Here is an 11,406-nt window from a genome sequence, read left to right on the forward strand (position 1 = left end):
AAGATTTGAAAATTACTCGATGTACTTTAAATCAAAGAGTAAAGTGATACTTTTGTTAAAAGTTCTATTCATTGCTTCTGTTAAAAACGAGCTACAGTGGTACACCACGTATAACTCTCTAGTTACTTTGCCAACCATGCAAGTTTTTAACAGTAGAAATAAGTGTACTTTTTTAATAAAAGGAACTAGTTTATTCTTTGATCTAATGTACAAAAATAATTTTACTCATTTTTTGAGTAAATAAAATAAAATGTAATCCAAATCTATAATATTTTAACCAAAATTCTTTACTTGTTTTTTTAAACAATATTTATAGAGATCCCAAAAATCCAAAATATATTGTTCCTATCTAGCTCGATTAAATATGATGGGATTTTTTTAAAAATATTGAGTCAAAGGTAGGACAGATCAAGTTGTTTTTTAAAAACAGTCTCCCAATCCCACTTATGTCTAGCAACCTCTATAGTTCATTTTATATATACACATTAATTTTTTTTATCAATATATATACACACCAATAGCTTTAAAGGTTTGATATTGTAACACCCCAAACCCGGCCTGGAAGTTTGGCCCGAATTTGGCGGTCACATTGAAGTGTTTTTTTCGAAAACCATGTTTCCATTAAAAACCCTTCTTAATAATTAAAAACTTATACCCTTTTTAAACCTTGTTAGAAAACCTCAGCTGAATAACATTCTTAACAACTTTGTAAAAATCCTGGCAGTTGCGGAAGCTTAATTTAAAAACAATTGCGGTTACGTGATGTTTTGAACAACAATAGTTGCTTTGGAAAATCGTGTTCTAATACTAGTAATTATAAGAACAATAAATAAAATTCCAAATTTGAAATCCAGAAAATTGCAACGGCTTTACTACAACCCACATAAAACATTTAAAAGTAAGAATCAAAACTATAAAATAAACAGTGTGTGTGGCTTCCTCCAAGCCCCTCGCAGCTACGATCTGTCTAAGGCTGGAAATTACCTAAAAGGTTAATAAACGGGGTGAGTTTATGAAAACTTAATGTGAAATCCCCTACTATAAAAAGGAACAGTCAGTCATATAAAAGAATTAAAAGTCTAGCCCCAGCCTTACTTACGATTTTAGTATCAATTGGGCCTTAGCCCACTATAACAGACAGTACCAGATGGGCTTTAACCCATTACAGAATAAGAAACATTATCAAAACTAGAATCAGAATCAGAATCAGAATCAGGTGACAGAATCAGAATCAGATTCAGTATCAGTATCAGGTAACAGAATCAAAATCAAAATGTGAATGCAATCCCAACCCAATCCAGCCTATAACCAACCGCTACACTCCACCTGTACCAGCCCTACACTCCATGTGGGGAATAGCTCAACCCACCCAGCCTTACACTCCACAGTTGTAGCATTGCTGCTCAATTATCAGTAAGTTGAGGCAAAGCCTCCAGTACGTGGACAAGCCACTTTCAGTACTTCCTCCATCAATATAACCCATAACCCATGCAACAGATATAAATGTCATGGCATACAACATACAGAATCAGAATATCATGCCCATATTTGAATCAAACAGTCACAGTCAAGTCATTCATATCACCAACATATATTCACAATCAAATCCATCAACCACACAGTCCAAGTCAATCACTTGCCCACAAGGGCAAAACAGTCAATTAACACCCTAGGGGCAAACTGGTAATTTTACCCCACAAGGGTATCTCGGTAATTCTACCCTACAGGGGTATTTCGGTATTTCTACCCTACAAGGGTATTTTGGTAATTCTACCCTACAGGGGTATTTCAGTAATTCTACCCTACAAGGGTATTTCGGTAATTCTACCCTACAAGGGTATTTCGATAATTTCACAAATTAGGGGTATTTTGGTAATTTTACAAACCAGGGGTATTTTGGTAATTTTATTGATCGAGGGTATTTTGGTAATTTTGTAAACCAATGGTATTTCAGTAATTTTATAAATCGAGGGTAAAACGGTAATTCTGTAAATTGAGGGTAAGACGGTAATTCTGTAAATCGAGGGTAAAATGGTAATTCTGTAAATCGAGGGTAAAACGGTAATTCTATAAATTGAAGGTAAAACGGTAATTTTATAAATCGAGGGTATAGCGGTAATTTTGTAAATCGAGGGTAAAACAGTAATTCTGTAAATCTAGGGTACTTTGGTAATTTGGTAAACTAAAGTATTCTAAACAGGGATAACAATACGAATGGGCCTAAAGCCCATTCTCGACCCAAATGGGCCCACACGCTCGTGTGGCCCTTTTAGCCCAAATCTAGCCACAGATATAAGATTCACCTAGCCTAGTCCAATATTTACTACACAATCAAACAACTTATCCAATTGGGCCCGTAGGCCCATTGGGCCCACATGGCCCTTTTCGGCCCATCGAGGCCCGAAGTAGCCATCTTACAGCAAGAGTTCTGAGAAATACACACCTGATTGGAGACTGGAGTTAATCTACGCTCTGAGCACTCTTAGCCGGCGCCCAACCTAACCGAGCACGCCACAAAGCGAAAGGGATCAGCCAAGAAGGGTACCTTTACACTCCTCATGGTTCTCTCTATTTAAAGCCAGCTTCGTATCCACTCTTATGTTAGCTTCCCTATGTGGGATCCCTCCATCATCAGAGTTTAAATTCAACACCAACTCTTGCCGCCCCCTGTTAGCAAAATAAATGCTCTTTACTTGCCATGGGATTCAAACCCATGCCTACCCTTAAATGCTCCACACGCTACTTGCCACTAAGCCACAAGGCTTTTTGTGTCACAATTTCTCCAACAATATTCTTAAGGCCTACCTACTACACCCAGGGTTTGATTCACCTTAAACCAAAATTTTTGTTAGAGTCCAGGTTTGAACCCAGGACTTCTCCAACACTTCTCAGTACACTTAACCACTAAAACAAGACTTCATTAACGAAATTTACATGCACAACAAAATATTATAAGCTGCCTCCAACCGCTCCCATGCTCAAGGCCCAAAACTTCTAGGCCTAAATTCAGGGTGTTACAGATATAAACTCAACAAATTTGTAAGGGCAACTGATTGACTAATTTACCAATAAATGCCCCAAAAGAATTACGTGAATAGGCTGATTTTAGGGAAAATTATAGGAATATGCCATTTTTTGGATAATGCTTCCAGCTAGAGGCGTTTTCAGTATGTTGCTAGGAAAACGCTTCCAGCTGAAAGCACTTTCTGCGAAGTCACATGAAAAGCTTCCAGCTGGAAGCACTTTTCCCCTGATTTTGTTAGTACTAGATTTTTTTAAATTAGGGTTATTGGTTTTTAAGGTTAGGGTTTTGGGTATTTAAAGTAGGGTTTTTTGGGTTTAGAGTTTAGGTTTTTATTTGAGTTTTTTAATTATTTATTTTCTAACATTTTTTAAGAAGTTAAATAATAATTATTTATTTCAAAATTTAAAAGCATCGTATTTACACCAATCGTATATTCGAATTGAAAAATTGAATTGGATTCATAATCGAAACTCAATCTACTAGGTATGGATGAAATATTAGTTATTACTTTTTTTTCTTTCTTAATGTTAGTCCAATTTTTCAGTAAATTACTTATTCTCTTATTTTTTATTTTCATGTAGATAGGTTCAGAAAATATATCCCGAGAATCTTGAGATATATGATGGATTTCTTGGAATAAGGCTGATGTTGAAATTTATAAATAGAAAACGTTTCAAGTAGGATGCACTGTCATCAAAAGCACTAAAAGTGCTTCCACCTAAAAGCGTTTTCAACTGACATGATACAAAAACACTTTTAGCTTCCGTTCTATTAGTTTTGTTGTTGACAGTGCATCCTAGTTGGAGCACTTTCTCTCTACAATTTTTAACTCCCCATTAGGCCTGGCGAATTCATTAAACCAACTGCGAGTCACCTTTAGTCTATAAACCAACTTAATTCAGCATCGAGTTGTAACATCCCTAACCCGTATCTGTCGCCGAAACAAGGTTACAACGTTACCAGAATTTTCAGAATATTTTTAGATAAATTTTATCTATCACTATTCATTAGCCAAGATCATTCGTAACGTCCCTTAAAGGATCCTCGAGGCCCAATTCAAGCATTAGAATCGAGTCGGGACTTAATCAAAAACTCAGGGAAATTTTCACGAAATTCAAAACTTTTCCTAGGTACAGGGCTCACACATCGGTGTGGTCCAAGGGAGACGCCCATGTAACCCTAGGACACACCCGTGCTATAGGCCGTGTTCAATTTAGGTTGCTCTCTGACTTGCACACACATCCATGCCACACGCCCGTGTTCTAAGTCGTGTGGTTAATTAATTCAATTTGAAATTAGGTGTAGATTTCACACGGCCAAGACACACGCCCGTGTTCAAGGCCTTGTCTCCCACACGGTTGAGACACACGCCGGTGTCTCTGCCCATGTGCTCAATTCTAAGCATTCTGATTCCTGAATTTAAGGTGCAAGTGACACATGGCCTAACTACATGCCTATGTACCCAGCCGTGTGTCACGTTCTAGAACACGCCCGTGTATCTGCCAGCATGGACAAAATAAAGCTATTTCTAGCTTTATTTCTCACCTAAAATTTTCACCAAGTTCCTACACCAAACTTACATCCAATACCAACCATATCAAGCATTGAATCCAAGTAATTTATAACATCTAACATGATATATTGTTACATGAATTCATGCTTTTAATCTTACCTTTCATAAGCATACTCATTTAACCTTTCTCAATTAGTCAATAATAAACACTCATGTTATTCATAAAATGAACTTAATACATACATAAATATACCAAAACAATATCATCACTAGCCATTCCAATGACTAGTTTGCAATAATCATTTGCATTTGCATGCCAATATGGCCAATATAACTTATACATGCCATTACAACCATAATTAATTTACCATATATACCGATATAGGCCGGTGGATGGTGTGAGTTATCTCTGCGAAGCTTCCAATCCAACGAGCTTCCAATTTACTCTAATACAGGGAAAATAGAATGGAGTAAGCATAAAATGCTTAGTAAGTTCGTATAACATGGTACTTAACTTACCATTCAATTTATTTTGAGGTAACTATGTAAGGCATATTCACTCAATTTGACCTCAAGCCCTACACATATCCTCATTGCCCTTGTTAGTCATAAATTCCATAATAATATCAAAAACATGTTTGAGCTCAACAATAATCAAGTTTCCAAGCACTATACTTTCCACAACATGTATAAATCACATCGTTATAGTTCAAGTATATTTTCGTATAACTCATCTCAAGTTTAGATTATTTGGTATAAGAACTTTACTCATAACACTCATAATATCAATGTCACATGAGTAGTGGTACACTCAAAGTGTACAAGTTTAAAACTAAGGATGAACATTTTCATATAATGAATTCCATATTCAAATATCATTATCACATGTTCTCATATGTTAATTGTCATGTGTCCTCAGTTTCATGGATTTCAGACAACTACGTATAATAACTTATTTCTCATTCATGTCCTTTAATGTCAAGATTTTTACCCATTGAATTTATTCAGAATATCGACGGAGACACAGGTAGTACACCCAAGGTGTACAAATTAGAATTTGTCAATTCATGTCCAATAGTACCCATAGGGTACAAGTTTAGAGAGTACACTCTCGAGCCACACATGTATACAACAGGATTACCAGTCCAAGTTAAACCCTTTTTATGACAAATGCTCTAGAGAGTTTGATCTGGATTACCTGTCCGGGCTAAATCCTTTCTATAATGAAGTCATTAGGATTACTCATCTGAGCTAAATCCATGCTGCAACTAATGCAGGACCTCATTCATTTAGGCAATTACATTTATCCATGGATTTTCATTTATTCAAACAGGATTTAACATTTTCAAGCATTTTTCGGTATGTGATTATTTCATACATCTATAAAATCCATATAATTTAAATCATCACATTCCACATTCATTCCAAGCATAAAGGTAACATTTTCATCATTTATCCTTTATCATATATCGGGCATTATCATTTAATTTGAACATTTTTATTTATCGGGCTTGATCGGATATATAATCATTTCACATATATATGACATTTATACAATTTACATAATCATAATCAAAACAAGCATGTAAATAAACATAATTTAGTTACACGAACTTACCTCGACAAGTGTTCGCGTACAACATATACTAATCTGACATTTTCCTCGTTCTAACTCTGAATTTGGTCTATCCAGATCTATACAAGTAAATTAACGTCAATTTATCATATTTCACATTCATGTGGACTCAATTTACATCCTAGGAAAATTACTATTTTGCCCCTAACTTTTTCATAAATTCCAATTTCGTCCCTGAGCCTAGAAAATGAAACTTGTGCAATTTGCATCCTATTCCAAGCGTAACCAAAATCCCATGACAAAAATTACAGCATATGTATTCATAAAAATTAAGCTTTTTTCTTCAATTTTACAACTTTACATTTTAGTCCCTAAATCATGTTTTCATCAAAAATCCCTTTGTAAAAGTTGTTTATCTATTAACAACCTTTCATTTTCTACTATAAATTTCATATTTCCAGCATATTCATCCATGACCCAAATTTCATACTTTCATAACTTTTCAAATTAATCCCTCAAATAGATTGATTAGACTATCCCGATTTTAAAAATATCAAAATTACTAAAAATGGGCCAAGGAAACTTACCCAATTTGGCCATGAAAGTTTATTCTCTCTTTCCTAGGGTTTCCGTGTATTTTTGGGGAAGAAGATGAGAAAAATAAGATGATATTTCTTTTTATCATCTTTTAATTAATTAATTTAGTTGAATTCCAATTTAGTCCCTACCCTTTTTTTAAAATTTCCATGGATGAGTCATCTCAAAATATCTTTATACTTTCATTAATGGTCTAATTACCATATAAGGACCTCAAGTTTTGAATTCCATAGCTATTTGATACTTCTAGGTGCTAGAATCCAACTTTTACATTGTATGCGATTTGGTCTTTCTCGTAATTAATCACATAATTGGTAAAATTTTCTTATCAAAATTTTCACATGACTTTTCTAACGTATTATGGACCATAAAATAAAATAAAAATAAAAATTATTGTCAGCTCATATTTGTGGTCTTGAAATCACTGTTCTGATTTCACCGAAATTGGGCTGTTACACGAGTGGCTCTATTTATGAGCAAAGAAAATCGTAAGAAGATCTGAAGGGGAGAAGTTCAAACATAAGACATAAGTTGGAGCAACCTATTTGCATAAAGTAAGCATTGATTTTTGTTTTTCATATTTTATTACAACACTATTTCTTCGCATGATGATTTTGTTTCAAACATGTGGAATAAGTTATCCCGATTTGAAAATGAATGGACAAACTAATGCTTTTGTTTTCTACGATAATGAATAGAGTGACATCGAGAATGGTGTCAATTTTTAAAAGAGAACATAATGCAACTTGTTTTCAACCAAGACATAGAATTACCAGAACTTTGGAAAAGAATTAGGCAGAAATTGTCGGATCCAACCAGATGAGAGTATTGATAAACCGTAATTTATACATATTTTTACTCCATGCTGAACACATTTTATGGATGATTTTTCTTAGAATTGGTGAATTCGATGCTCCTAATGCCTTAATTTCATGTTTTATACTTAGGAGAGCATATGAGAGCGAAAGAAACGAGAAATGGGCCAAAAACGGAGAAAATGGGCCAAAGTACAAAATCAACATGACCTGGACTTCCACACACGGGTAGACCACACGTGTCAATTTGGCAGATTCGAAGCACGATTCACGCAGGCGTGTCCCTGCCGAGCCAAAGTTGAGTCCAATTCAAAAAGGCTAATTTTGAGGGTTTTTAGGCATTCTAAAGCCTATAAATACACCTTAAAGGAAGAGAAAAAGAGAAGGCACAGAGAGGAAGGAAGGAATTACTCGAAGGAAGCCAATTGAGCCATCTCAGAAGCTGGTTTCATCATCAAGACTAAAGATCACCCCTCAACTTCCCTTAGGAGTTTTGGGTTTTCTTTATGTTTTGTATTCGTTATTCTTCTGAGATGTTTTCCTTTTTAGTTATGAACTAAATCCCCTAAATACCTAAGGGGAATGAAACCTAAGACGAATCTTGTTATTATTTTCTGAATTGTATGATAAATATTTAACTTGTTCTTAATTATGTGTTCTTAATTCTTGTTTTGATATCCCATGATACTGATTCAAGATAAGCTCTTTTTCAGAGGAGGAATAGACCTTGTCTAAGAGAACATTTCTCATAATTAAGCGGAGCTGATTACGCACTTAGAGATAGGGTGACAAGATTTTACTGGATTAGGGTGAAACTTAATAGGGGGATCCATAGATCGAGTTAATACAACCCTAGAGTGTTAATCAGAGAAAAGTCTCAATTATTCAATATAGGGATTAGATGTTATTAGTCTTGAGCAAGGATAATAACATAACTTAGAGATCTCTATGGAACAAGTTAAATGAATAAATCGTCCGATTCGGAGCCAGAATAACAAGTACAGTCTAGGTGGATTTTTCCTTAGGTATTGTCTTAATTCAATTATTTTCCAAAAGTAATCCTCCAATTCTATTCTCTGTGAATTCTTGGAATAGTTAATTAGTTAGTTAAAACCAAACCACCTTATTCTTAGGCTAGATAATAAAAAGACAGTCATTACTAGTACTTTTAGTTCCTTTGGGTTCGACAACCAGGTCTTGCTAAAACTATACTACTGCTCGATAGGTACACTTGCCTGCATCGCGATAATAGTTAGTTTCAAGAATGATTAATTATAAATATTTAAAACTTACCTGTCACGAAAATCACGACCAAGTTTTTCGCGCCGTTGCCGGGGAACTAAGATATTAGGAATGCTTAATTTTTATTACTTTAGCTATTTATTTTTCTTGCAATTTAATTTAATTTAATTTAATTATTATTATTATTTATTAATTTACTTTTTCTTTCTCTTGGCAGGTTTCTATAGTTTATGACTAGAAGAAACCCATCAGGACCACTAGTTTTTGACGAAGAAATCGATCGCACAGTTCGCAGAAACCAAAGAGAAATAAGGTGAAGCTTAAGATACACAAAGAATGAGCAAAAGGATGATACTCAACCCCCAACCGAAGAGATGGCTGAAAACCAAGACAATCAGTTACCTCTTCTAATTGTGATTAATCAAAATCCTGCTCCACGCACTATGTATAATTATGCTAAACCTTCTTTAACAGGAACTGAATCGAGCATAGTTAGACCTGCTGTAGCTGCAAATACTTTTAAACTAAAACCTAACACCATTCAAATGATACAACAATTTGTTCAGTTTGATGGTTTGCAGGATGAGGATCCCAACGCTCACTTAGCAACCTTTTCGGAACTATGCGATACATTTAAAATTAATGGTGTTGCTGATGATGCCATTCGTCTTCGGTTATTCCCTTTTTCATTGAGGAACAAAGCTAAACAGTGGTTGAACTCATTACCACAAGGGTCAATCACTACTTAGGAACAAATGACCGAAAAATTTCTATTAAAATATTTCCTGCTGACTAAAAAGGCCAAATTACGTAATAATATCTCTTCGTTTGTGCAGATGGACTTAGAAACTCTTTACGATGCATGGGAGAGATACAAGGACTTACTGAGAAGGTGCCCTCACCATGGGTTACCGCTTTGGCTTCAGGTTCAAATGTTCCATAATGGCCTGAATCCTTTGACTCGGCAAATGGTTGACGCAGCTGCTGGCGGAACCATCAATAATAAAACACCTGAAGATGCTTATGACTTTATAGAGGAGATGTCACTGAATAACTATCAGTGGTAAGTCATGAGGAAAAAACCAACGAAAACAACCAGTGTTTATAACGTCGATTCGGTCACCATGCTCTCTAATCAGGTAGAACTCTTGAATGAGAAAATTGATGATTTTCTGAGTTCTTCACAGGTTCATGTAGTAATGCAGTGCGAAGCAAGTGGAGGTGGATCAAGCAATTCGGAATACCAACCTTATGGCCACAACATGGATAATGAGCAGTTAAATTACATGGGTAATAGTCCTCGATCTCAAAATAATCCATATAGTAACACTTACAATGCAGGTTGGAGGAACCACCCAAATTTCTTGTGGGACGGTCAAGGAAATCAAAGACCACAACATCCTCCGGGTTTTCAACAGCCACCCTATCAATAAGAGAAGAAGCCGAACATTGAGGAGATGCCATCTAAATTTATCTCAGTGTCAGAAACCCATTTTCAGAACACCGAGACAACACTTAAAAATCAACAAGCATCGATCTAAGGGCTCGAAACTCAGATAGGACAGCTGTCCAAACTAATTTTGGAAAGACCATTAGGAAGTTTACCTAGTAACACCAAATCAAAAGAGCATGTAAAAGCAGTTACACTAAGGAGTGGGAAAGTGTTAGTGGAATCTGAAAAGAAGCTAACACAAGAAGCCGTGATCAGCGAAAGGAGGGAAGAAAAACCTGAAAATAATGACAAACCAGTTTCGAAGGAATATAAACCACCAGTTCCATACCCGGCAAAATTGAAAAAAGACCACATTGATGCACAATTCGGTAAGTTTCTTGAACTTTTTAAGCAATTACATATCAACTTACCTTTTTTTGAAGCCATCTCGCAAATGCCTACATACGCAAAATTTTTGAAGGAGCTTCTAACAAATAAAAGGAAGTTCGAGGACTTATCTATAGTAGAACTCAACGAGGAGTGCTCAGCCATACTCTAAAACAAACTACCAACCAAACTAAAAGATCCAGGAAGTTTTACTATCCCTTGCCTAATTGGTAGTTTGAATGTGGAGAAAGCATTAGCTGATTTAGGTGCTAATTTGATGCCATATAAAATGTTCAAACACCTTGGTCTTGGGGAACCTAAACCTACTAGGATGAGTATTCAATTAGCCGATAGATCTGTTAAATATCCTAGGGGTATTATAGAAGACATTCTTGTGAAAGTAGATAAATTCATATTTACTGTTGACTTTGTTATGCTTGACATTGACGAATATGTAGAAGTGCCCTTAATTTTAGGGCATCTATTTTTAGCCACTGCTAGAGCTGTAATCGATGTGGGTGACTGTAAATTGGTCCTTAGAGTAGGTGACTGTAACGCCCTAAAAATTGGGCCTAGAAATATTGGGTTTGGAGTCTGAGTTCGAGTAGAAGATGGCTTATAATTAATTGTGACCCTATATTAGTAAAGAAAGAAGTGTGGTGCAGTGGCCAGCAGTACAGGCGAAGGCGGAAGGGCGGACGGAGGTCTGGGGTTCGAGCCTCACCTCGCGCACGGAAGGTTGGGTTTTTAGTACACGCGTGGGGAAAGAGTTGGGGTCTGATCAGGACTCTCTTGGCAGCGTACTGAAGCGGTGCAAGG

At 35.8% G+C, this 11,406-nt stretch overlaps 1 non-coding gene across 1 annotated transcript; it reads right to left on the reverse strand.

Moving 5' to 3' along the window:
- Positions 1 to 9,571: 9,571 nt before the first annotated feature.
- LOC121230919 (small nucleolar RNA R71) lies at positions 9,572 to 9,678 on the reverse strand. Its single transcript, XR_005928991.1, has one exon. It is a non-coding gene; the product is annotated as a small nucleolar RNA R71 (small nucleolar RNA).
- Positions 9,679 to 11,406: the final 1,728 nt, after the last annotated feature.

Source organism: Gossypium hirsutum, chromosome A06 (assembly GCF_007990345.1).
Source record: "Gossypium hirsutum isolate 1008001.06 chromosome A06, Gossypium_hirsutum_v2.1, whole genome shotgun sequence".
Lineage (NCBI taxonomy): Eukaryota > Viridiplantae > Streptophyta > Magnoliopsida > Malvales > Malvaceae > Gossypium > Gossypium hirsutum.